Source organism: Triticum dicoccoides, chromosome 3B (assembly GCF_002162155.2).
Source record: "Triticum dicoccoides isolate Atlit2015 ecotype Zavitan chromosome 3B, WEW_v2.0, whole genome shotgun sequence".
Taxonomy (NCBI): Eukaryota; Viridiplantae; Streptophyta; class Magnoliopsida; order Poales; family Poaceae; genus Triticum; species Triticum dicoccoides.
In genome coordinates this window covers 785,382,681-785,406,583 of record NC_041385.1, presented here as the reverse complement: position 1 = coordinate 785,406,583, position 23,903 = coordinate 785,382,681, and the positions used below count along the sequence as shown (strand labels likewise).

Sequence of the window (23,903 nt, the reverse complement as noted above, 5' to 3'; positions counted from 1 at the left end):
GTCGACGTCGAGAACCCCCTAAACCAAAGTGGTTTGGCATTTAGGCTCCGTCGACGCGAGAACCCCCTAAACCAAAGTGGTTAGGCAATTAGGCTCTGTCGACGTCGAGAACCCCCTGAACCAAAGTGATTAGGCATTTAGGCTCCGTCAATGTCGAGAACCCCCTAAACCAAAGTGGTTAGGCATTTAGTGTGACGCCCCATGTCTGATGCTCCAGTTGCCTTCCATTTATTTTAGTTGTTGTCGTGTGTTTTTTGTGTGTGGCGTTGTCTTGGTTGTTTTGCATATTTCTTTTCTCTATGTTTGTTGCCATGATCATGTTGAGTGCATTGTCATATTTGCTTCTTGCTTCATGATCATCAGTGTTTACATTGCTTTGTGCCTTTTGTCATTTTGCATTTCATCATAATCACCATGTGCATCGCATTCTTTATGATTTTGTCTTGCTCTATGCATGTTGCATGTGACCAAACCCCTTGCTATGTCTCTCAAATCTACCCATGCATCAACACCTCCTTCTTCCTTCCTATTCCTTTCATTTTTGCTAGTGCCATTTTCTGTCCTCCATAAATGTTCATTCTTTTCCTATAAATCCTGCTCATTGCCTACACCCTCTCTGCCAATTTTCGGCTCATATGAATATGTTTTGGTTGGGTTTAAAAATGGCTCAAGTTTGAATTTAATTCAAACTTGAATTATTTTTATATCTCTAAAAATGTCCAAATAATTTTATTCAAATTGTTCATAAATCCAGGATCTCATATCTATCTTTGCCTCAATCTACTTCCTTCCAGATTCCCTGTGCATTTCTTCTCTTGTTATTCTATCTGAAGAATTAAAGAAAAGAAATGAGGGACAAAGGAAGAGCAGCCCAGTGAAGCCCACCTATCTTACCTGTTCACTGCAGCCCACAACGCACTGCCAGCCCATCTCCATAGGAGCTTCGTCCTCCCACTGTACGAAGCGCATCGAGAGCCTCCACGTCGGCAGCCGCCTTGATTTAACGGCCGGAACAGCCTCCCTACCTCCTATAAATCATGCCCCGGTGCCCTAGGGTCTCTCCTGTTTCCATTCGTCCCTCCTCCTCGTCTAGCCGCCGCAAGGTAAGCAACTCCACGCCATAGCCGTCGCCAACGCCATGCTCGAGCTCTACTCCGGGGCGATCAAGCTCGACGCCGTCGTCTTCTTCCTCTGGGAGCGACGCCCGCGTCTCCTTCTTCTCGACCTCGCAAGCGCCCATTCGAGCCACGGATCGACCTCCTCCTTGACGTCTTCTTCCCCTGCTTCCTCTGCTTCATGGACCCGAAGCCCCGCCAAGTCTCCGCCGCCGCTCAGCGCGCTTCCCGCCATCTCCACTGCGTCTAGTTCAACCACGACGTCGCCAAAACCCGTGGTGAGCTCATGCTCCTCCCGGTCTTTGTCCTCTTGTTGATTATGTCCACGAAGTAGGCGTTCTGTGCATATCCGAGGCCTTGATCACCGAAAATCTTTGCAACCTCTGTTGTACCCCTGCTTGCATGCCCGAGCTCGCCCAGTCTCTGCCGCACTTGCTTGCCGACGCCCGAGACGAGCACGGCCTCGTGCTCGAGCCAATCTCCCGCAGCTGCTCCGCACGCACGCATCCATACCCCATTCCCGCAGCCTCCCTAGAAGGATTCCGCACCCCCGCCGGTCCTCTGAAACCACAGCAGTTGTTGCTGTTGGCTCCCGTCGCCGGCGAGTCCCCGTGCGGACGCTTCAGTTTGGGTCCTGGTCGCGTTGACCATATGCTTCATCTTCCCGCTGATCTCCCATCGCATCACTAGCACGTAGCTAGCCTAGTGGTTGGAGCAGCCACTATCCATCCGAGGGGTCTGGGGATCGAGTCCCAGGCGCCCCATATTTTTGCTCTGTTTACCCCTTATTTCTATGCACACACACTCAGCGCTCACCTGGGCCAAGTCCTCCTGGGCCGCTGCAGGTTGCTGCAATCTGGCCCGTGCATATTTTTCCAGTCTGTGTATTTTAGCATTTTCCAGTGCATGCATATTTACCGAAAATGCCACTGTTTTGTATTGTTTATAACTAAAAATGCATGCATCCAGATTGGACAAACTATATATGTAAAATGCTTAGACACACTCAGCGCTCACCTGGGCCAAGTCCTCCTGGGCCGCTGCAGGTTGCTGCAATCTGGCCCGTGCATTTTTTTCCAGTCTGTGTATTTTAGCATTTTCCAGTGCATGCATATTTACCGAAAATGCCACTGTTTTGTATTGTTTATAACTAAAAATGCATGCATCCAGATTGGACAAACTATATATGTAAAATGCTTAGAGTTGTATCTAGTTTCACAATATGCAACTTTCATCCCTGTTAAAAATGTTTAAAATTGTTGTTTGTAATAATTTGCACAAATGCCATGTTAAAATGATTTATTTCATAACTAAATAACCGTAGCTCGGTTTTAAATAAATTTTATATGTAAATGGGGTGAAAAAATGCATAGAATAACTTGATGCAATTTATTTTGCTGTTTAACAACATTAAAATTGTATATAGGGCAGAACAGTACCAAATTCATAATTTGCATATGAGGATTTTCCGGAATTGTTGTTTGTTGTTTCGGCCTCATTTAAACTTGCCTAGATAGGTAGTTTAATTATGCTTCACCTCTCGCCATGTTTAACAACATTTAATATCGTTTGGTAGCTTAAATGAGATTAAACTAAATATGTCAATGGGGTGTTTTGTCAATATGCAACTTGTTGCATATTGAGCTCCACTTAACTTGTAGTATTGCTTGTTGCACCTTGCCATGCCATGCCTCATTAAACCGGACATGCATCATACTTGCTTGTGCATCATGCCATGCTTATGTGATGGTTGTTTACCATGTTGTTTGCTTCTTTCCGGGTTGCTTCTCTCGTTAGCTTCGGTTTCGTTCTGGAGTTGTGAGGATCCGTTCGACTACGTTTGTTCGTCTACTTCATGGACTCGTTCTTGTTACTAGCGGGATTTCAGGCAAGATGACCGTCACCTTGGATCTCATTACTGTAATTGCTATGCTAGTTGCTTCGTCCTATCGCTTTGCTGCGCTACCTATCTTTTGCGCTTCAAGCCTCCCAAATTGCCATGTCAGCCCCTAACCTTTTCACCCTTCCCAGCAAATCATTGCTTGGCTATGTTACCGCTTTTGCTCAGCCCCTCTTATAGCATTGCTAGTTGCAGGTGAAGATGAAGATTGCTCCATGGTGCACAAGTTTATGTTGGGATATCACAATATCTCTTATATTATTAATGCATCTATATACTTGGTAAAGGGTGGAAGGCTCAGCCTTATGCCTGGCGTTTTGTTCGACTCTTGCCGCCCTAGTTTCGTCATATCGGTATTATGTTCCCGGATTTTGTGTCCCTAACGCGGTCGGGTGATTTATGGGACCCCCTTGACAGTTCGCTTTGAATAAAACTCCTCCAGCAAGGCCCAACCTTGGTTTTACCATTTGCCTCACCACCACCTACATTTCCCTTGGGAGTCGCTCTCTCGAGGGTCATCTTTATTTTAGCCCCCCGGGCCAGTGCTTCTCTAAGTGCTGGTCTGAACCGAGTAGACTGCGGGGCCACCTCGGGGAAACTCGAGGTCTGGTTTTACTCGTAGGATGTCTCATCCGGTGTTGCCCTGAGAACGAGATATATGCAGCTCCTATCGGGATTGTCGACGCATCGGGCGGCTTTGCTGGTCTTCTTTTACCATTGTCGAAATGTCTTGTAACCGGGATTCCGAGACTGATCGGGTCTTCTTGGGAGAAGGAATATCCTTCGTTGATTGCGAGAGCTTATCATGGGCTAAGTTGGGACACCCCTGCAGGGTATAAACTTTTGAGAGCCTTGCCCACAGTTATGTGGCAGATGGGAATTTGTTAATGTCCGGTTTTAGATAACTTGACACTAGATACGAATTAAAACGCATCAACCGCGTGTGTAGCCGTTATGGTCTCTTTTCGGCGGAGTCCGGGAAGTGAACATGGTTTTGGGTTATGTTTGACGTAAGTAGGAGTTCAGGATCACCTCTTGATCATTGCTAGCTTCATGACCATTCCGATGTTTCTCTTCTCACTCTCATTTGCGTATGTTAGCCACCATATCATGCTTAGTCACTGCTGCAACCTCACCACTTTACCCCTTTCTCTCCCATTAAGCTTTGCTAGTCTTGATACCCATGGTAATGGGATTGCTGAGTCCTCGTGGCTCACAGATTACTACAACAACAGTTGCAAGTACAGGTTTTGCGATGATTATGACGCGAGAGCGATGTTTGCTTACTTTGGAGTTCGTCTTCTGCTTCTTCTTCGATCAGGGGATAGGTTCCAGGTCGGCAGCCTGGGCTAGCAGGGTGGATGTCGTTTGAGTTTCTATTTGTGTTCATCCGTAGTCGGATGTTGCTCTTATGTATTGCGATGTTGTATTCATGTGGCATTGTATGCCTTTTGTATGTATCCCCATCTATTATGTAATGTTGATGTAATGATATCCACCTTGCAAAAGCGTATCAATATGCGGTTCTATCCTTGGTGGGACCTTCATGTCTCTTTAGGATAGTATCGCATATTGGGCGTGACAAGTTGGTATCAGAGCCTCGACCGACCATAGGAGCCCCCCTTGATTGTTGGCCGTTGTTGATTCTAGAAGAAAACTATTTTGAGTCTTAGGATTATATATATCGGAGAGTAGGATTCTTTTTACTCCACAGCCCCCTTCGTCGCTCCGGTGAGGACTCTCGACGTAGATGTTTTGTCTTTCCTCTCATCAATTTTTCACAAATTTTTTTAGGATCACGTGGGTATCTTGGAATCGTTCTAATAGTCTTGTGACGAGAACATTGTTCTTGGTGCCTCCTGACATTTAGGGGTTGTGGCAGTGTCCCGGGGAGTTGAGCTCCGAGGTGTTGTCGTCACAATTTTATCGTTGTACTTCTGGAATACCTGAGTTTTGCCGACATCGAAAATCTCTTTTATGCAGTTGTTGGTGAGATAACCTCGATGCCACCAGTACTGGGGAGTTCGGGAGTATTGCCATAGCTCGTATAACGGATGCTTTTCGAAGGTTGAGGTACACGATTTCCGAAGGTTTCTTGGTTATGTGTTGACGGATGGATACAACTGGATGTAGGGATTGTTAGTTTGGGTGAGATATATTGCTTCCCCTGTATCCCCAACACCTAATTGCATAACCAGAAAGTTTCGGGAGTTTATAGGTGGGAATTCAAGTAGCTCCTAGAATATCTTTCCAACGGATGCATGATATGGGATTGGGTAAATCTTTATCATATGTATTTGTTCCGGCTTATTCTGCAAGCCAAATCCTTTGTTTTGTTTTATTTGTGGTATTCGAGTTGCTTCGATGTCAAGTCTTGAATCCATACCTTTCCTAACCGGTGTTCTCATATTCCTATGGGGATACTAATCCTTCTTGATCATCGAGATTGCCATCTTAATTCTATTTCCAACCGGTGCGTTTCTCTTCGAGATGATCCCATCATTCTCCCCATCCGCAAGATCAATTATAAGTTTTCTCAATGGTGTTTCTTCCATCCGTCCCAAGTTGCCTTTGTTTTTCCCTCCCTCCCAACCCTTTTCCTTCAAGGAATCCAACTTCTTAATCAAGTATCCATTTTATTCATGTGATGTCTCTTCATTCTTTTCAATCAATGTTCTTACCCGGTGATTATCATGAAGATGGTCAGGAGTTTCAATTTTATTTTTCTTTGTTCACTTTTCTTCTCCGGTGGATCCAATTCAAGCTTTTAGTGTTGATCATATTCCTTTCCTCGTGTCGAATGCTTTCTCATGCCGGTGCACCTCTCAATCACTCACCTCTTGCTATTCATTTGTTCCAGAGTGTTGAAGATATCTCAGAAGATTTGTGTTTCCATTCTTAATCCGTTCAAGATATTTCAAGGTTGTTATCTCATTCAAGCCATTGAATTCAACCGGTGCAATATCTCTTTAAATCATTTCAACGGTGTTTCTCTTGAGTGGGCCCTAACCCACAGGTTTTTTCCCAGGATCTTAACTGACTCTTCTAATTTTCCCAGAGCCATTCCCAAATTCTTTTCGAAGTTTGTCGTAAGAATGAATTCTCATCAGTCATATTCCTTCTCCAAGATCGCTTTCAAATATTTTCATCGTTGCTTCATCATTTCTATTCTTCTTTGATCCGAAATGCCTCAACATTTTTGGTGGTTCTCGTCATCATTCTCAACACGTGAAGACCGAAGAAGTGTTTCCTCTAAATCTTGGTCCATTCTCTTGAATACTCATGGTTCTAGCTTCATGCTATCCTCATAATTGTTTTGATTGTGACAATTCTTTTCTTACCATGAGCATTTCATGAGTTGTTTCCATTTCTTTCCTCCGAAGGCCATCAGGTCATAATTCTTCATTCTTAGCTGTAGCTATCGTTCTTCAAATCTTACCGATGCATCATTCAAATAACCCTAATCAGTTCATGGCCTCTTCGTTCTCATGTATCTAAATCCTCTCAAGTATCTTCATTCGTTTTCCAATTCTTCCCGGTGAATTGTGCCTTGCAACTCTCCTTTTCAATTCTTATAGTGGTTCGTTCAAGATTTCACTTCCTTCGTTATCATATTAATTCATTCGTTGTTTCCAAATTCCACCGGTGGTTCCATCATACCTTCTCAAGTTTGCGCTATATCTCTCTTAATCCTTTCTACGGGAATAAGTAGTATGCCAAATCCATTGCTTGTCATCAATTTAATTTGATGAAGGATAAGCATACAATAAATATTATTCTTATTTCCTCGAGGTGATTCAATTATTTTCTTACGGAGATTGTTCATGATGAAGTAATTCTCGGTTCTAGTGTTTCATCATTTCTTTTCTGGAGTTCCAAGTTTTCTGCATTATCTCGTCGCGAAGCTCCATCTAAATCATTGCAAGGCTTAACCTTGTGTTTTCAACTTCTCTTTCTTTCTATCATCCTTTTATTACCGGAGTTCTTCATGGAGGCTCTACATGGTGGTTCGTCAAGGATTCTTTTCATTCTTCAATTGTTCTTCAAGATTTCTCTCGAAGTTATGACCCGCCAAGCTATACTCTAAAATAAACATGGTGCCCAATACATGTTTTGTTTTGAGGAGTTCAAGCATTCTTCATCTTGCATCCGAAGTGCAAGTATTCCTACCTTATCTTTTGAGATGGTGATATGTCACTCTTGACAATTTCCTTCATGTTTCATGATTCATATGTTGTCAAGAATGAGGTATTTTAAATCCATCATTTTCTCTTCGTTCAAGAGATCTTTTTGACCAATCAACTTCTTCGTTGGAGTTATCTTGTGTCAGATTTCACCTAAAGCCTTTCCTTAAGGGTTGTTGCTATTTGTGGTGATTATGCATGACCCAAGCTTGATTTTATCCTCTTGGTGGAAGAAGTTTTCATCTCTTCTTTGATCTCAAACAAGCAAAAAATTTCGTTAGTGGCAAAATTTCACCTCAAGTGTTGAGATGTTTCCATAAGCCCACTACAAGCTTATTCTTTTCGTTGTTGGTTTTCCAACAACTCCGTTATAACCTTCTTGGAAGGGTGCTTTCCAAGCTCATTTGTGGCAGAAGTTGGCATTTTCTACTCCATTCTGTTATTCCAATGATCTATTTTCTATTCTTTCTTCCGGAGGCATGGTGATGTTCCTCTCTTCACTCATCATCTCGAATTGTGAGGATCGTGTTCTTTTCATGCTTATCCATTTAACCAGAGTGCTGTGTCATCTCTTCAAGTTCTTTTCATCCTATCAAGTTTCCCTTTGTTTTTCAGTCGGAATGCTGCCTAAATTCTTCCATTCTTATTGCTTTCCTATCTTGTTCTAACCGGAGTGGTTTCAGAGTCTATCTTATTCCTTGAGCTTTCGATTCTCGTCTTATTCGCCGTTCCTCTTTTCTATCGAGTGCCCTCGACCTTTGTTCATCTTCCCTCTTGAGCTCTTGCTCACCTCATCCTCTTTTCTTCCGTCTCGTTTCTAAGATCTTGGGACGAGATCTTTTCTTAGTGGAGGAGTGTTGTGACGCCCCAAGTCTGATGCTCCAGTTGCCTTCCATTTATTTTAGTTGTTGCCGTGTGTTTTTTGTGTGTGGCATTGTCATAGTTGTTTTGCATATTTCTTTTCTCTATGTTTGTTCCCATGATCATGTTGAGTGCCTTGTCATATTTGCTTCTTGCTTCATGATCATCATTGTTTACATTGCTTTGTGCCTTTTGTCATTTTGCATTTCATCATAATCACCATGTGCATCACATTCTTCATGATGTTGTCTTGCTCTATGCATGTTGCATGTGACCAAACCCCTTGCTATGTCTCTCAAATCTACCCATGCATCAACATCTCCTTCTTCCTTCCTATTCCTTTCATTTTTGCTAGTGCCATTTTATGTCCTCCATAAATGTTCATTCTTTTCCTATAAATCCTGCTCATTGCCTACACCCTCTCTGCCAATTTTCGGCTCATATGAATATGTTTTGGTTGGGTTTAAAAATGGCTCAAGTTTGAATTTAATTCAAACTTGAATTATTTTTATATCTCTAAAAATGTCCAAATAATTTTATTCAAATTGTTCATAAATCCAGGATCTCAGATCTACCTCTGCCTCAATCTACTTCCTTCCAGATGTTCCTGTGCATTTCTGCTCTTGTTATTCTGTCTGAAGAATTAAAGAAAAGAAATGAGGGACAAAGGAAGAGCAGCCCAGTGAAACCCACCTATCTTACCTGTTCACTGCAGCCCACAGCGCACTGCCAGCCCATCTCCACAGGAGCTTCATCCTCCCATTATACGAAGCGCATCGAGAGCCTCCACGTCGGCAGCCGGCTTGATTTGATGGCCGGAAAATCTTTGCAACCACTGTTGTACCCCTGCTTGCATGCCCGAGCTCGCCCAGTCTCTGCCACACTTGCTTGCCGACGCCCGAGACGAGCACGGCCTCGTGCTCGAGCCAATCTCCCGCAGCTGCTCCGCACGCACGCATCCATACCCCATTCCCACAGCCTCCCTAGAAGGATTCCGCACCCCCGCCGGTCCTCTGAAACCACAACTGCTGTTGCTGTTGGCTCCCGTCGCCGGCGACTCCCCGTGCGGACGCTTCAGTTTGGGTCCTGGTCGCGTTGACCATATGCTTCATCTTCCCGCTGATCTCCCGTCCCATCACCGGCACGTAGCTAGCCTAGTGGTTGGCGCAGCCATTATCCATCCGAGGGGTCTCGGGATCGAGTCCCAGGCGCCCCATATTTTTGCTCTGTTTTCCCCTTATTGCTATGCACACACACACTCAGCGCTCACCCGGGCCAAGTCCTCCTGGGCCACTCCAGGTTGCTGCAATCCGGCCCGTGCATTTCTTTTCCAGTCTGTGTATTTTACCATTTTCCAGTGCATGCATATTTACAGAAAATGCCACTGTTTTGTATTGTTTATAACTAAATATGCATGCATCCAAATTGGACAAACTATATATGTAAAATGCTTAGAATTGTATCTAGTTTCACAATATGCAACATTCATCCCTGTTAAAAATGTTTAAAATTGTTGTTTGTAATAATTTGCACAAATGCCATGTTAAAATGATTTATTTCATAACTAAATAACCGTAGCTCGGTTTTAAATAAACTTTATATGTAAATGGGATGAAAAAAATGCATAGATTAACTTGCTGCACTTTATTTTGCTGTTTAACAACATTAAAACTGTATATAGGGCAGAATAGTATCAAATTCATAATTTGCATATGGGGATTTTCCGGAATTGTTGTTTGTTGTTCCGACCTCATTTAAACTTGCCTAGATAGGTAGTTTAATTATGCTTCACCTCTTGCCATGTTTGACAAAATTTAATATCGTTTGGTAGCTTAAACGAGATTAAACGAAATATGTCAATGTGGTGTTTTGTCAATATGCACCTTATTGCATATTGAGCTCCACTTAACTTGTAGTATTGCTTGTTGCACTTTGCCATGCTATGCCTCATTAAACCGGACATGCATCATACTTGCTTGTGCATCATGCCATGCTTATGTGATGGTTGTTTACCATGTTGTTTGCTTCTTTCTGGGTTGCTTCTCTCGTTAGCTTCGGTTTCGTTCCGGAGTTGTGAGGATCCGTTCGACTACGTTTGTTTGTCTACTTCATGGACTCGTTCTTCTTACTAACGGGATTTCAGGCAAGATGACCGTCACCTTGGATCTCATTACTATCATTGCTATGCTAGTTGCTTCGTCCTATCGCTTTGCTGCGCTAACTATCTTTTGCGCTTCAAGCCTCCCAAATTGCCATGTCAGCCTCTAACCTTTTCACCCTTCCCAGCAAACCGTTGCTTGGCTATGTTACCGCTTTTGCTCAGCCCCTCTTACAGCATTGCTAGTTGCAGGTGAAGATGAAGATTGCTCCATGGTGGACAGGATTATGTTGGGATATCACAATATCTCTTATATTATTAATGCATCTATATACTTGGTAAAGGGTGGAAGGCTCGGCCTTATGCCTGGTGTTTTGTTCCACTCTTGCCGCCCTAGTTTCCATCATATTGGTATTATGTTCCCGGATTTTGCGTCCCTAACGCGGTCGGGTGATTTATGGGACCCCCTTGACAGTTCTTTTTGAATGAAACTCCTCCAGCAAGGCCCAACCTTGGTTTTACCATTTGCCTCACCACCACCTACATTTCCCTTGGGAGTCGCTCTCTCGAGGGTCATCTTTATTTTAGCCCCCCGGGCCAGTGCTTCTGTAAGTGCTGGTTTGAACCGAGTAGACTGTGGGGCCACCTCGGGGAAACTCGAGGTCTGGTTTTACTCATAGGATGTCTCATCCGGTGTTGCCCTGAGAACGAGATATGTGCAGCTCCTATCGGGATTGTCGGTGCATCGGGCGGCTTTGCTGGTCTTCTTTTACCATTGTTGAAATGTCTTGTAACCGGGATTCCGAGACTGATCGGGTCTTCCTGGGAGAAGGAATATCCCTCGTTGATCGTGAGAGCTTATCATGGGCTCAGTTGGGACACCCCTGCAGGGTATAAACTTTCGAGAGCCGTGCCCGCGGTTATGTGGCAGATGGGAATTTGTCAATGTCCGGTTGTAGATAACTTGACACCAGATACGAATTAAAACGCATCAACCGCGTGTGTAGCCGTGATGGTCTCTTTTTGGAGGAGTCCGGGAAGTGAACACGGTTTTGGGTTATGTTTGACGTAAGTAGGAGTTCAGGATCACCTCTTGATCATTGCTAGCTTCACGACCGTTCCGTTGTTTCTCTTCTCACTCTCATTTGCGTATGTTAGCCACCATATCATGCGTAGTCGCTGCTGCAACCTCACCATTTTACCCCTTTCTCTCCCATTAAGCTTTGCTAGTCTTGATACCCATGGTAATGGGATTGCTGAGTCCTCGTGGCTCACAGATTACTACAAAAACAATTGCAGGTACAGGTTTTGCGATGATCATGACGCGAGAGCGATGCTTGCTTACTTTGGAGTTCGTCTTCTGCTTCTTCTTCGATCAGGGGATAGCTTCCAGGTCGGCAGCCTGGGCTATTAGGGTGGATGTCATTTGAGTTTCTGTTTGTGTTCATCCGTAGTCGGATGTTGCTCTTATGTATTGTGATGTTGTATTCATGTGGCATTGTATGCCTTTTGTATATATCCCCATCTATTATGTAATGTTGATGTAATGATATCCACCTTGCAAAAGCGTATCAATATGCGGTTCTATCCTTGGTGGGACCTTCGTGTCTCTTTAGGATAGTATCACATATTGGGCGTGACATTTAGGCTCCGTCGACGTCGAGAACCTTAACATTGCCAATAACACTAATCATCAAATCTCATAATCAAACCTTAACATTGCCAATAACACTAATCATGAAATCTCATAATGAAACCTTAACATTGCTAATAACAGTAATCACCAAATTGATAGCATAACATTGCCCATAACACTAAGATAGTTGATAGCAATTCAGTACACTCAAACATAATCATCCAACCAGTTTGACTTGTTGGTTCAGTACAATCAAACGTAAGCATCCAACCATGCGATGGTTCAGGGCACAAAACATTTATCAGTACCATGGTTTTGAGAAACAATAACTCATTACACTCATCTGTTACCACTAGGATCAAACCAGGTCATCCAACCAGTGTGACTTCTTGGGGCAGAAGATGTAGAAGGAGTTGCATATCTTGGGGCAGTGAATGGCCTTGCACCACTAGTTGATCGCTGTGAACTTGCACTAGACCTTGCTCCAGATCTTGCACCAGTCCTTGCACCAGACCTTACTCCAAATCTTGCACCAGTCCTTGCAGGTGGAGGCTGTGATCTTGGTGCGGGCTGGGATCTTGCAGGTGGAGGCTGCTGCTGTGATCTTGCGGGTGGGGGCTGTGATCTTGCAGGTGTAGGTTGCTGCTGTGACCTCTTGGTCTTGCAAAAAGAAGTGAGATTGGTATTAGCAGACAACATTAAAATATTAACAAATGTACTAGTCAACTAATACAAAAGAAGTGAGATTTGGTATTACCGCATGCTTGTTTTTCCTCATAGCCAAATCTGGTTTCAATTTTTTCAGGTATTTGGTGTATCTATGGCCTTGGAGACCACAGTTAGAGCATGTTATTGTGGCCATTCTACCGCTGTCCTTTGGCTTTGGCACTTCAAACTTGCCCTTGATCCTCTTCTCTTGCTTTCTTCCTCTCCTAACATGAAATTCTGGTGGCTCTATGTCTGGTCCAGGTGTCCTTATCCAGTCATGTTCACCAGGAACAGGAAAGATCATAGGTTCATATGCTGCCACATAAAATGGTTTTCTGAAGAATTTACAAACAAAGCTTCTGGAAACCTCTTGGCCTTGTTAACTTCTGAAATTGCATGGTTGCATGGTAGGCCACTGAGGTACCATTATGATTATCCAAGTTCACAGGGTTTGTTCGCTGCCCACTGGTCACTTGCCATAAATTAACACTAGCTTGAATGGGTTTGCAGTATCTAGCCCTCTCCTTTTCCAGCTCTAGATTCTTAGCATAGTGTGGTGTGATCTACTAGAAAGCTGTCTTTCCTCTCTCTCTCTCTCTCTCTCTCTTCTCATGCCACCCCACCATTTTCTTGTCCTTAATACCATCAACCATAGTCCTAATAGGTTTTTTCCTAAAATCAAGGATATACTTGTTGAACACCTCAGATAGGTTGTTAACAACCAAATCTGTCTTCTAGTTAGTGTCAAAAGCATGCCTTGCCCATGTTTTCTTAGGAATTGCATTAAGCCAGATCCAAGCGTCCACACACTCATTTCTCAAATCATTCATAGCAATATTAAACTTATATTCATTGTAAGCATAACTGGCATTATCCATGCATTTCTTTAGATCTTCCCCCCTAAAACCAGCATTCTGGAAATTTGCATATAAGTGTCTAAGACAATATCTTTGGTGGCAGTTTGGAAATACTCTATTCACTGCATTGAGTAGCCCCTGTTGAAATTACAACAACAAACTAAGCTACTGACTACAGATATAGTTGAAAAAAAACCAACAAACTATGCTACTGAAATCACACAGCAAACTAAGTACTTACCTTCTGTCTATCTGACATGATAGTATAAGGACCAAAGTGTCCAACTTCTCCTAGACATATCTTGAGTTGGTGTAGAAACCAGCACCAATATGTTGTATCCTCTTGACCAACAATGGCAAATGCAATTGGATAAATTTTGTTATTGCCATCTCTGCCAGTGGCAGCAAGGATCTGTGCACCTGTGGTCAGCTTAATAAAGCATCCATCAACATCTATTTTTCAAAAAAAAGAACCAATTAAGTCAGTACATAGCAAAGAAACTACAGCAAAGGTGTAATCATGTACATAGCAATGAAACTAAAGCAAAGAAACAACTAACTAACCAATGAAAGGTCTGCATCCATTGAGAAATCCCTCCCTTGCTCCATTTAAGCAGAAAACATTGCATGAAACCTTGGCCCTGGATGTGGTATTTTTTGTTGCTTTAGGAACTAGAGTTGGAACTACAACCCTACTTCCAGGGTTTGTCTGCATGATGGTTGCTGCATAGTCCCTTAACCTGGGATACTGCTTCTTGTGCTCTCCTAAGACAGCTTCCATAGCTAAGTTTTTCGCCCTATAGGCCATGTGCTTAGGAACCTCAACACCATACTTCTCATTGCAGGCATCAATCAGAGTTTGTATGCTAGTGGTTGGATCAGTCCTGAACAATGACTCATATGTCTTTGCAAGCCACTTTGCACTAGCCCTGGAAGACTCTGTAGTGGTAGGGAAAGTGTTCTCCAGGTTCATTTTTTTATAGCAAAAGTCTTTTCACCTTTGATCACAGCAGCAACAATGTGGAACCGACAGTGCTCATTTCTGCAACTTGCAATGATCCTTTGGTCAGAGTTTCTATGATATCTGAAATCTCTTGCCTGTGAAATATGCAAGCTCAACAGAGCATCTCTGAATCGCTGCTGATTTGTGAAGCACATGTACTTACATAATTGCAGGTGTGGGTGCTCCATTTTTTCATTGAACCATATCCTAGGTTTTCTTTTCTGTGCCCTACTCTTCTTGCTTTTCTTTAGGACAAATTTCAGTGGCTCATGCCCATCATCTTCACTATCCATCAGCCAACCAGTTTCTTCTTCATCTGATGAAGGAATGAAATCTTCCTTCACCTCCTTTAAAAACTAGAATGTGTTCTAGTGGTGGGGCACCTCCTAATTGGCAGCTTCTGTCTCTTCTTTGAAGGTTCTACCTGCAACTGTTGTGCTAACTCCACATTCAAGCTCTCCTCCCTCTCTTCATCCCCACTCTCTTCCTCCTCCCTCTCAAACAGATCCTCAACCTCAGTGTCACCCTCATAATGCAGTTGTTCCTCCTCTTCTGACTCATCATCTGAATATTCATCCTGATCATCTCCTAGTTGTTCCTCATCTGCTTGTCTCTTTCCATCTATTATCTCTGTGTCTTGAGAAATCATGTACTTCTCCAAGTAGTTGTCACTGCCATATGCCCCTTCTGAATTATCACTACTGTAATATCCCTCCTCCAACAAAACTTCATCCCCCATCACAGATTTCAGATTTTGTTTACCTAGATTTTTGCTCTCTTGTGTGCAAAAACCACTAGCTTCAACATTGGTACTACTACTGCCCTGACTATTAAAAACAACCCCTTGGTCATCAACAGCAAGCACAGCTGGCTCACTGAGATCATACACAACTGGTGGTGCATAAAGAATGGTCTGTAGCTCAGCATTTCTCTGAATTGCAGCACTGTTAGTGGCTGTTGCTCTAACTAACAGATTCAAAACTAAAGTATGCTCGTGCTGCTTCTTAATTTGCTGCAATTTAATGTTTGTGTCAATCAAGTCTAGGCCATGCTCTCTCTTCTCTCCTATGCATGTGTTCTCCATGTGATACAATTCATCAAAGAATGTAAATCCTTGTGTATGCAACAGTGCATACAGATTGACAAAAATGACATCAGTACTACATATCTTCCTATCCAAATTATGTAGGGCATCAAAGTGAATCCTAACATCCCAGATAGCCTCCTCCACACTACAAGTACCAGCAAATTTGGACATTTTCATTAACACTAACCCTAACCCCAAAATTGGAAGAAAGAACAGAGGAGAGGGAGGAGGACTTACAGCACCCCACCACATCCATGGGTCCAGTGATGGCTCGTGAAAGGGTTGGCGACCCAGATCTCTGTCATCCGCAGGCGCTGCTCCATGGTCAGCGGGGCCTCCTCCATTTCTTCCTCGCCACTTGAGTAGTACGACGAACTGTTGCCGTCGCCCTCGGCCAATCCTGGGTGCGCATCGGCCCCGAGGCCAGGAAGATGTCCATACCCGCCCACACCGCCACCGCTTCTTGAGCCACCGCCTACACCGCCGTCGCCCAGATTCGCCATCGCCATTGACACAGGGGAGCATGGGGAGGAGAGGGAGAGGGGAACGAGAGTTAGGGTTCGAACCGGCGGCTCGGTTCGACCTAGCCCGTTAGGTCGGACTCGTCCGAGTCAGCGACCCGTCCACGCGCCGATTCGGCCAGCGTGTCACCTGACATGTGGGCCCGACCTGTCGGATACGCGGTCAATACGCGCTTATACGCTCCTTAGCCCGTTATGCACCACTTAGGCCCCGAGTTGATACTGAACTGCGACATGCATGAGTAGTGGTACTGATTCGTGAGTAGGTGCGCAAGTGTGGTACCAACGTGCAATTAACTCAAACCGCCGCGATGCCGTGTGCTTCCCGCCGGCCGCCGCCGTCGGAGCTGGGTCCGAGCGCCTCCCCTCCACCCCGGCGGCGTACTACTCCATCGCGGCCCTCATCGACCGCGCCACCTCCACCACGGACCCCTCCATCGACCCCGCGCTATCAAGTCCTCGGCGCACGCCTCCCACGGCGCCGTTCGCGATGCCTTCTGCCTCCTCCTCTCCCTCATGGCCAAGCCCCACTCCCACGTCCGTAAGCCCCTCCCCCCGGATCTCCAGTTCCCCCACACCTAGGTCCCTACCGGCCGTGCTGATGTTAAAATTTCCCCCTTTGTTTCTGCGTGCGCAGGTGCGGCTCCTCGCCTTCAGCATCGTCGACAAGCTCTTCATGCGCTCCAAGCTCTTTTCCGCGCCCTCCTCGCCGACTCGCTTGACGGATTCGTCCCGCTGGCCGTCGGCTTCCGCACCAACGAGCAGCTCCCGCCGCCGGCCGCCTCCGCGGCCACGCTCCGGAAGGCCGCCATCCAGGCGCTCGAGCGCTGGCACCACCTCTTTGGCGTGCACTAGCACCAGCTCCGTCTCGCGGTCGACTACCTCAAGTCGGCCGTGCGCATCCAGTTCCCCGGTCTCCGCGCGGCTGTCGAGGCCCGTGCGGCACGGGAGGCACGCACGCAGGAGATCTTGACTGCCAAGGTCGAACAGTTGCGGTTGACGATTGAATCCATCAAGGCTGAAATCCGGTCCACCATTCAAGAGATCCGCAACAGGCTGGACATCATCCGGGCTGAGTATGGAAATTCGAGCGTTATGCAGACGATGATGATGAGGAGATTGCTTCAATGGCGATGCAGAGTATCAGGACAGCATCGTTGATGGCCGGGCAATGGGGTGCCTGAAACTCAGGAAAACGAGGCGGTTTTCGATGCGTTGAGGGAGGCGTACAGGCTCCTTGTATCAAAGCATTTCAGCACCATTCAGGATTTGATATCTGTGCTTGTCAGGGTCAATCTTGCAGATAACCGGTTCAGAGATTCTTCGTTGAAGGAATTCATCGATGTTAAGAATGAAATACGCGCTGTAAGAGGCCAGTGCAATGAGCTTGGTCTCGATCTTGATAATGTTCGTAGGAAGAAGGATGTTCAGGAGAAAGATGAAGAGGATTGGGTGGAGGGAAAGATTTAAGTTCCTAGTCCTCCTAGAGTTGATAGTGTTAGAGTTATAATATAAGTCATGTACCCCTTTATATTTATCCCGTTGAATAAAGGGTTTCCTGCATATTTTCCACACCTGTACATCTATATATATTGGCCTATGGCCTCATGGGAATATAAGTTGCTTTCCTAACATGGTATTAGAGCTTTAGGGGTTTTTTTCGCACGCGCAACTCGTGCTTTTCCGATCCAATTGTTGCGTCGGCCACCGCTGCTGTTCTCCGGCCGATTGCTCGCGTTGTGCTCCTCTCTCTGGCCGACGCTCACGCTCGTCTGCAGCATCCTCCTCTTGTAGTCCGTGGCGCTGCTGCCTTCCGCAGCCGCGATCCAGCCGCGCGGTCTCGCCAACGTTCACGTCCTCCCGCCAGCTACAGATCTACGCCACCGGCCGCCTGATTCTTGACGCCGGCTACCAATTCACCGGCTCCATACGGATCATCTCTTGCCGTTGTTTTGCTTCAGGTGCATCTCCAGATCCGCCTCCCCGGCTCTGCAGGCCACGTAATCGGCTGGCTGCGCTTGGATCGAGTCCTTGTTTTGGGCTGATTCTGCTGGCTGTCTTCCGTCGGCTGTGCTGGTCACTCTTCTACGACTCCTCTTGTGATTTTCGCACATGGTGATTGTCGCTCTACACCGACTCCTCTAGCGTCTGTCACCGGCTGTGTTGGCGCATCTGACTCCATCGACACGCGCCCTCCTCTGGCGCTTGGGGCTTGTCTACATGCGCCCTCGTCTACTTCACCGGCCTCTTCGGATGGTGGTGGTCATGCTACACCGTCTCCTCTAGCGGCTTCCACAGGTGGTGGTGGCCGCTCCATATTTGGTGTTGCTGGGTCCTTCACTGACTAGGAGATTGCGCGGCTTCGCGCCCTGCTGGTTGCCTCCAGCTCTTCATTTTCGGGTGCATCTCCGTCGACCTCTTCCCTTGAGCCCCTGACTGAGCAGGAGATTACACGACTTCGATGCCTGCTAGTTGTGTCCTCTAGTTATTCATCGACAGGTTCTGCTGGTTCTGCTACCGACTCTTCTGGCATTGAGAGACCACCTTCTACCCACGCAGGTACATCTTAATGGATTCTCGATACTGGAGCATCTTTTCATATGACTCATGATTCATCCACTCTGTCCTCTACTCGACCTCTCGATTCTCCTGTTCATGGTCTTACTGCTGATGGTACCTCTCTCCCGGTTACTGGCCGAGGCATTCTTAACACTTCATGTTTTCATGTTCCTGATGTTGCTCATGTTCCTCGTCTAACGATGCAGCTCATGTCCGGTGGTCAGATTGTTGACTCTGGTTGTCGGGTCATTCTCGACTTCGACTCTTGCTCTGTTGTAGACAGTCATACTGGTGCTCTTCTTGGTGCTGGCCCCCGGCGTCGTGACTCCCAGGGCCTCTAGGAGCTTGACTGGCTTCACCTTCCCTCCACTGCTACCATCGCCAGTCTCTCCGCCTCTGTTGCCTTGTCTACCAGCTCTTTTCAGCAGTGGCATCATCGCCTTGGTCATTTATGTGGCTCTCGTCTCTCCTCTTTAGTTCGACGCGGTCTTCTTGGATGCGTCACCGGCGGTGTGTCTTTAGACTGCCAGGGTTGTCGCCTCGGTAAACAGATCCAGTTACCTTATCCTCATAGCGAGATTGTGTCTCAGCGTCCTTTTGACCTTGTTCACTCTGATGTTTGCGGTCCAGCTCCCTTTGCCTCGAAGGGAGGTCATCGCTACTATATTATCTTTATAGATGATTTCTCTCATCACACATGGATACATTTTATGTCTTCTCGTAGTGAGGTCTTATCTATCTATAAGTGTTTTCCTGCCATGGTTCACACTTAGTTTTCTATGCCTATTCGTGTGTTCTGTGCTGACTCTGATGGAGAGTATATCTCCAAGATGTTGTGTGGAGTTCTTGCCGAGCAGGGTACTCTTGCTCAGTTCTCTTGTCCTGGTGCTCATGCTCAGAATGGCGTGGCTGAGCGCAAGTTCCGTCACCTTCTTGAGACGGCTCGTGCATTGATGATCGTCGCCTCTCTTCCGCCTCACTTTTGGGCTGAGGTTGTCTCCACTTCCACCTATCTTATCAATATACAGCCTTCCTCTGCTCTACAGGGTGGTGTTCCTTTCGAGCATCTTTTTGATGGTTCTCCTGATTATTCAATGCTTCGCTTGTTTGGTTGTGTTTGCTATGTTCTTTTTGCCCCTCGCGAACGCACCAAACTTACCGCTCAGTCTGTTGAGTGTGTCTTCTTAGGCTATAGTGATGAGCATAAGGGCTATCGTTGTTGGGATCCTATCGGTCGTCAGATGCGTATCTCTCGAGACGTGACTTTTGATGAGTCTCGTCCCTTCTACCCATGCCCATCTTCCTCGACTTTTTCAGTGAAGGATATCTCTTTCCTCATTTTTCCTGACTCACCTATCACCCCCGTCGAGCCTATGCCTATTCGTTCCACTCCCTCTGCTTCTCCACCTCTCGTCGATTTGCAGCCACCCTCTTTCCCGGTCTCCTCGCCTAGCATGTCACCGGATTCTACACCTTCATCTCCGGTGACTTCTTCGCCGCCAATCCCCGATTCTACCTTGGCGATTCCTCCTTCTATTGTTCCATCTTTTCCTCAGCATTACACTCGTCGTTCACGACCTGTGGATGCCTCTGTGGATGAGTCATCATCTTCCTCTCAGCCTACTTATGGCTTGCGTTCTCGTCCTCGTCCGCCTGTTGACCGCTTTGGATTTCCCACCGCTAGTGCTGCTCTTCTTGAGCCGACTTCTTATCGTCAGACTGTTGTTCATCCTGAATGGCAGTTTACGATGGCAGAGGAGATTGCTGCTCTTGAACGCACTGGTACCTGGGATCTTGTTTCTCTTCCTCCTGGAGTCCGTCCCATCACTTGTAAGTGGGTCTACAAGGTTAAGACTCGCTCCGATGGTTCTCTTGAGCGTCACAAAGCTCGTCTTGTGGCTCGTGGTTTTCAGCAGGAGCATGGTCATGATTATGACGAGACTTTTGCTCCTGTGGCCCATATTACCACTGTTCGTACACTTCTTGCCGTTGCCTCTGCACGCCACTGGTCTATATCTGAGCTTGATGTTAAGAATGCCTTTCTTAATGGTGAGCTGCGTGAGGAGGTGTACATGCATCCACCACCTTGGTATTCCGTTCCTGATGGCATGGTATGTCGTCTTCGTCGCTCTCTCTATGGCCTTAAGCAAGCCCCCCGCGCCTGGTTCAAGCGTTTTGCCTCTGTGATCACTGCCGCTGGTTTTTCAGCAAGTGCTCATGATCCAGCATTGTTAATTCACCTTTCTCCTCGTGGTCGGACTCTTCTTCTTCTCTATGTTGATGACATGATCATCACTGGGGATGACCCCGAGTATATTGCCTTTGTAAAGGCCCGTCTTAGTGAGCAGTTTCTTATGTCTGATCTTGGACCTCTTCGCTACTTTCTTGGGATTGAAGTCTCTTCTACCTCTGATGGCTTTTTTATATCCCAGGAAAAGTATATTCAGGATCTTCTTGCTCGAGCTGCTCTTACCGACGAGCGCATTGTTGAGACTCCTATGGAGCTCAATGTTCACCTCCGTGCTACTGATGGTGAGCCTCTCCCTAACCCGACGCGTTATCGTCATCTCGTTGGCAGTCTTGTCTATCTAGCTGTCACTCGTCCGGACATCTCTTATCCGGTTCATATTCTGAGTCAGTTTGTCTCTGCTCCCACATCGGTTCACTATAGTCATCTCCTTCGTGTTCTCCGATATCTTCGGGGCACGATCTCTCACCGTCTATTCTTTCCTCACTCCAGTTCTTTACAGCTTCAGGCCTATTCGGATGCTACGTGGGCTAGTGATCCTTTCGATCGCCGTTCACTTTCTGCTTACTGTGTTTTTCTTGGCGGTTCTCTCATTGCCTGGAACACGAAGAAACAGATTGCAGTTTCTCGTTCGAGTGCAGAGGCTGAGTTGCGAGCAATGGCTCTTTTGACGGCAGAGGTGACTTGGTTACGGTGGTTACTTCAGGATTTTGGTGTTTCTGTCACTACACCGACTCTGCTATTATCTGACAGTACAGGTGCTATTATCATTGCGCGCGATCCTGTGAAGCATGAGCTCACCAAGCATATTGGTGTTGATGCTTTCTATGTGCGCACTGGTGTGCAGGATCAGGTTATTGCTCTTCAGTATGTGCCTTCCGAGTTATAGTTGGCGGATTTCCTGACGAAGGCCCAGACGCACAACATGGCTTTTATCTCTCCAAACTCAGTGTTGTTCATCCACCATGAGTTTGAGGGAGGGTGTTAGAGTTACAATATAAGTCATGTACCCCTTTGTATTTATCCCGTTGTATAAGGAGTTTCCTGCATATTTTCCACACATGTACATCTATATATATTGGCCTATGGCCTCACGGGAATATAAGTTGCTTTCCTAACAGATAGCACTGTAGATGTTGCAGGTTCCAGCAAGGACAATAGGAAGGGAAAGAGGATGGTGAATGGAGGCAATCGTGGCATGCCAATTGGCAGCAATAGATCTCAGGAGATGGATCCAGAGAGGAAAAAGCTCCTTGCTGAAGCCCCTTTGGTATCATGGAGCTCTGTCTTGGACCGGTGGGGTTCAAATATAGATGCACATGTAAACCAGAGGGGGCTTGAGCTCGAGAGCCATTGGGGGAGGATGGATAATGATGCTGTTATACCTGCAGCAAAGATTGCAGAGTTAAATGTTCACCATTCTGTTTATAAAGAAGAGCCAGTTGAGATCCTACCATGTCATGCACCTCTAAATAAAGGAGGTCTTTGCCAGAGAAGGGATCTCAAGATATGCCCTTTTCATGGGCCCATCATCCCACGTGATGCAAGAGGAAATCCAATTGGCAAAATTGGTGGCAGTTCTGACGCGGGAGGCGATCCGCTTGAGCAGAAAGTAGACATTGGTGAGGCAGGAGGAAATCCAATTAAGACAAACGGAGGCAGTGATAGTGAATATACACAGGAGGGTCAGGAGCCCTCTACTTCAATGATGACAAGCATAAATAATGACACCAGCGACATTGATCTTAGTAAAATTATAGTGGATCAGCTGGCGATGCAAGCGATTAAGAATGTTCGGAAAAGGGATATGGACGACAAAGCACGGGAAAGAGCCCAACGTGCGAGAGTCCTCCAGCACAATGAAGATGTTCTGCGGCAAGCGGCTATTGCTTCAACGCCCCACTCGGCGGCAGCATATGGCCAGCCTTCTGAAGCATTGGGCCGACGTGGTCGACGTCGAGGTAAGACGAAGGAACCTACACTATCATCAATGCTGAAGAATAAAGTTACTGCAAAAGATAGGATTGCAGGGAGGCTTCTAAATGGTCGTGCTAGGGACGCAACAATAAGAGAAGCTTCTAATACTGAGGATATGACCTACAGGGAAGCATTCCCAAATCAGTGGCAGTGAAAGCACCCTGAGTAGGTCTTTCTTCCTAATTAACAGTTTCGTTTTGCTGTGCTGTTGTATGGTGAGGAGCGACTGATATTCACTTGCACGCTTGAAGTGCTTGAAGTATGCGGGGCACTGCAGCTGCTTCCAACCTGTGCATGGAAAATTTCAGAAAGGAAAGTCGTAGACCATTTGTACTGGCAGTAGGATTGAGAATCCAAATCAGAACAACGCGACGGTAAACAAGCACTCAATTTTGTGAACATGCCAAGCAGTTTGTCCTTGTTGCAGACCGTCCTTCCACGATCATCCAGCTTCTCTGGAGCTACACCATCAACATCCAAGATTCTGAACTGGCCTTACAACAGCTCAGATGAGGCGGCGATAAACCGGATGATTGATGCCTATCGTTTCCATTGCTAAGAAAGGGTTCCTGTTTTCTCTCTGCTCTTCTGTTCTGTTATCTTGGTTTTGCCTTGGCTTGTACAATAAACAGGTTGACTCTAGATTGTATCTTCTGCAATGGAATTACTGTTAGCTATCAGATGTGTACCCAATGCCCCACAGTTTTGCCTTGGCTTTGCTTATGAAAAAAATTCTGACACAATATTTTGTTACTCTGGCATGTATTCTTCTCCCCTTTGTACTATACTTTCTTTGTAACCTGTTGTTTGTTGAATTTCTGAGCATTATTGCACAAATGGTCTGACACAATTTGTGGCAAAATATCTGTTGCATATGAAAACTGACAACACTGTATGCTGTTCAGAGGATACAGGTGTCGTCAGCATGTAATTGCCCAACCAGTGCCTCTCGGACTTGTTTTCATCGTCTGTCACATCAGGTCAGAAATTTACATGCCCATCTATACTTACTAATTAAACTCATAATGTGATACCAACAAATTTATTTTGCTCTTACTTACGACTGTTGGTAATGAATATTCATCAGCAATGTCTGTGGCCACCGAAGGAGAGTGCAAATAAGAACCATATTATGCAAAGGTGGAGAAA

The 23,903-nt window shown here is 45.9% G+C and overlaps 1 pseudogene; it reads left to right on the top strand.

Annotated features, from left to right (window-relative positions):
- Positions 1–16,281: 16,281 nt before the first annotated feature.
- LOC119282234 lies at positions 16,282–23,525 on the top strand (annotated as a pseudogene).
- The last annotated feature ends 378 nt before the right edge of the window (positions 23,526–23,903 follow it).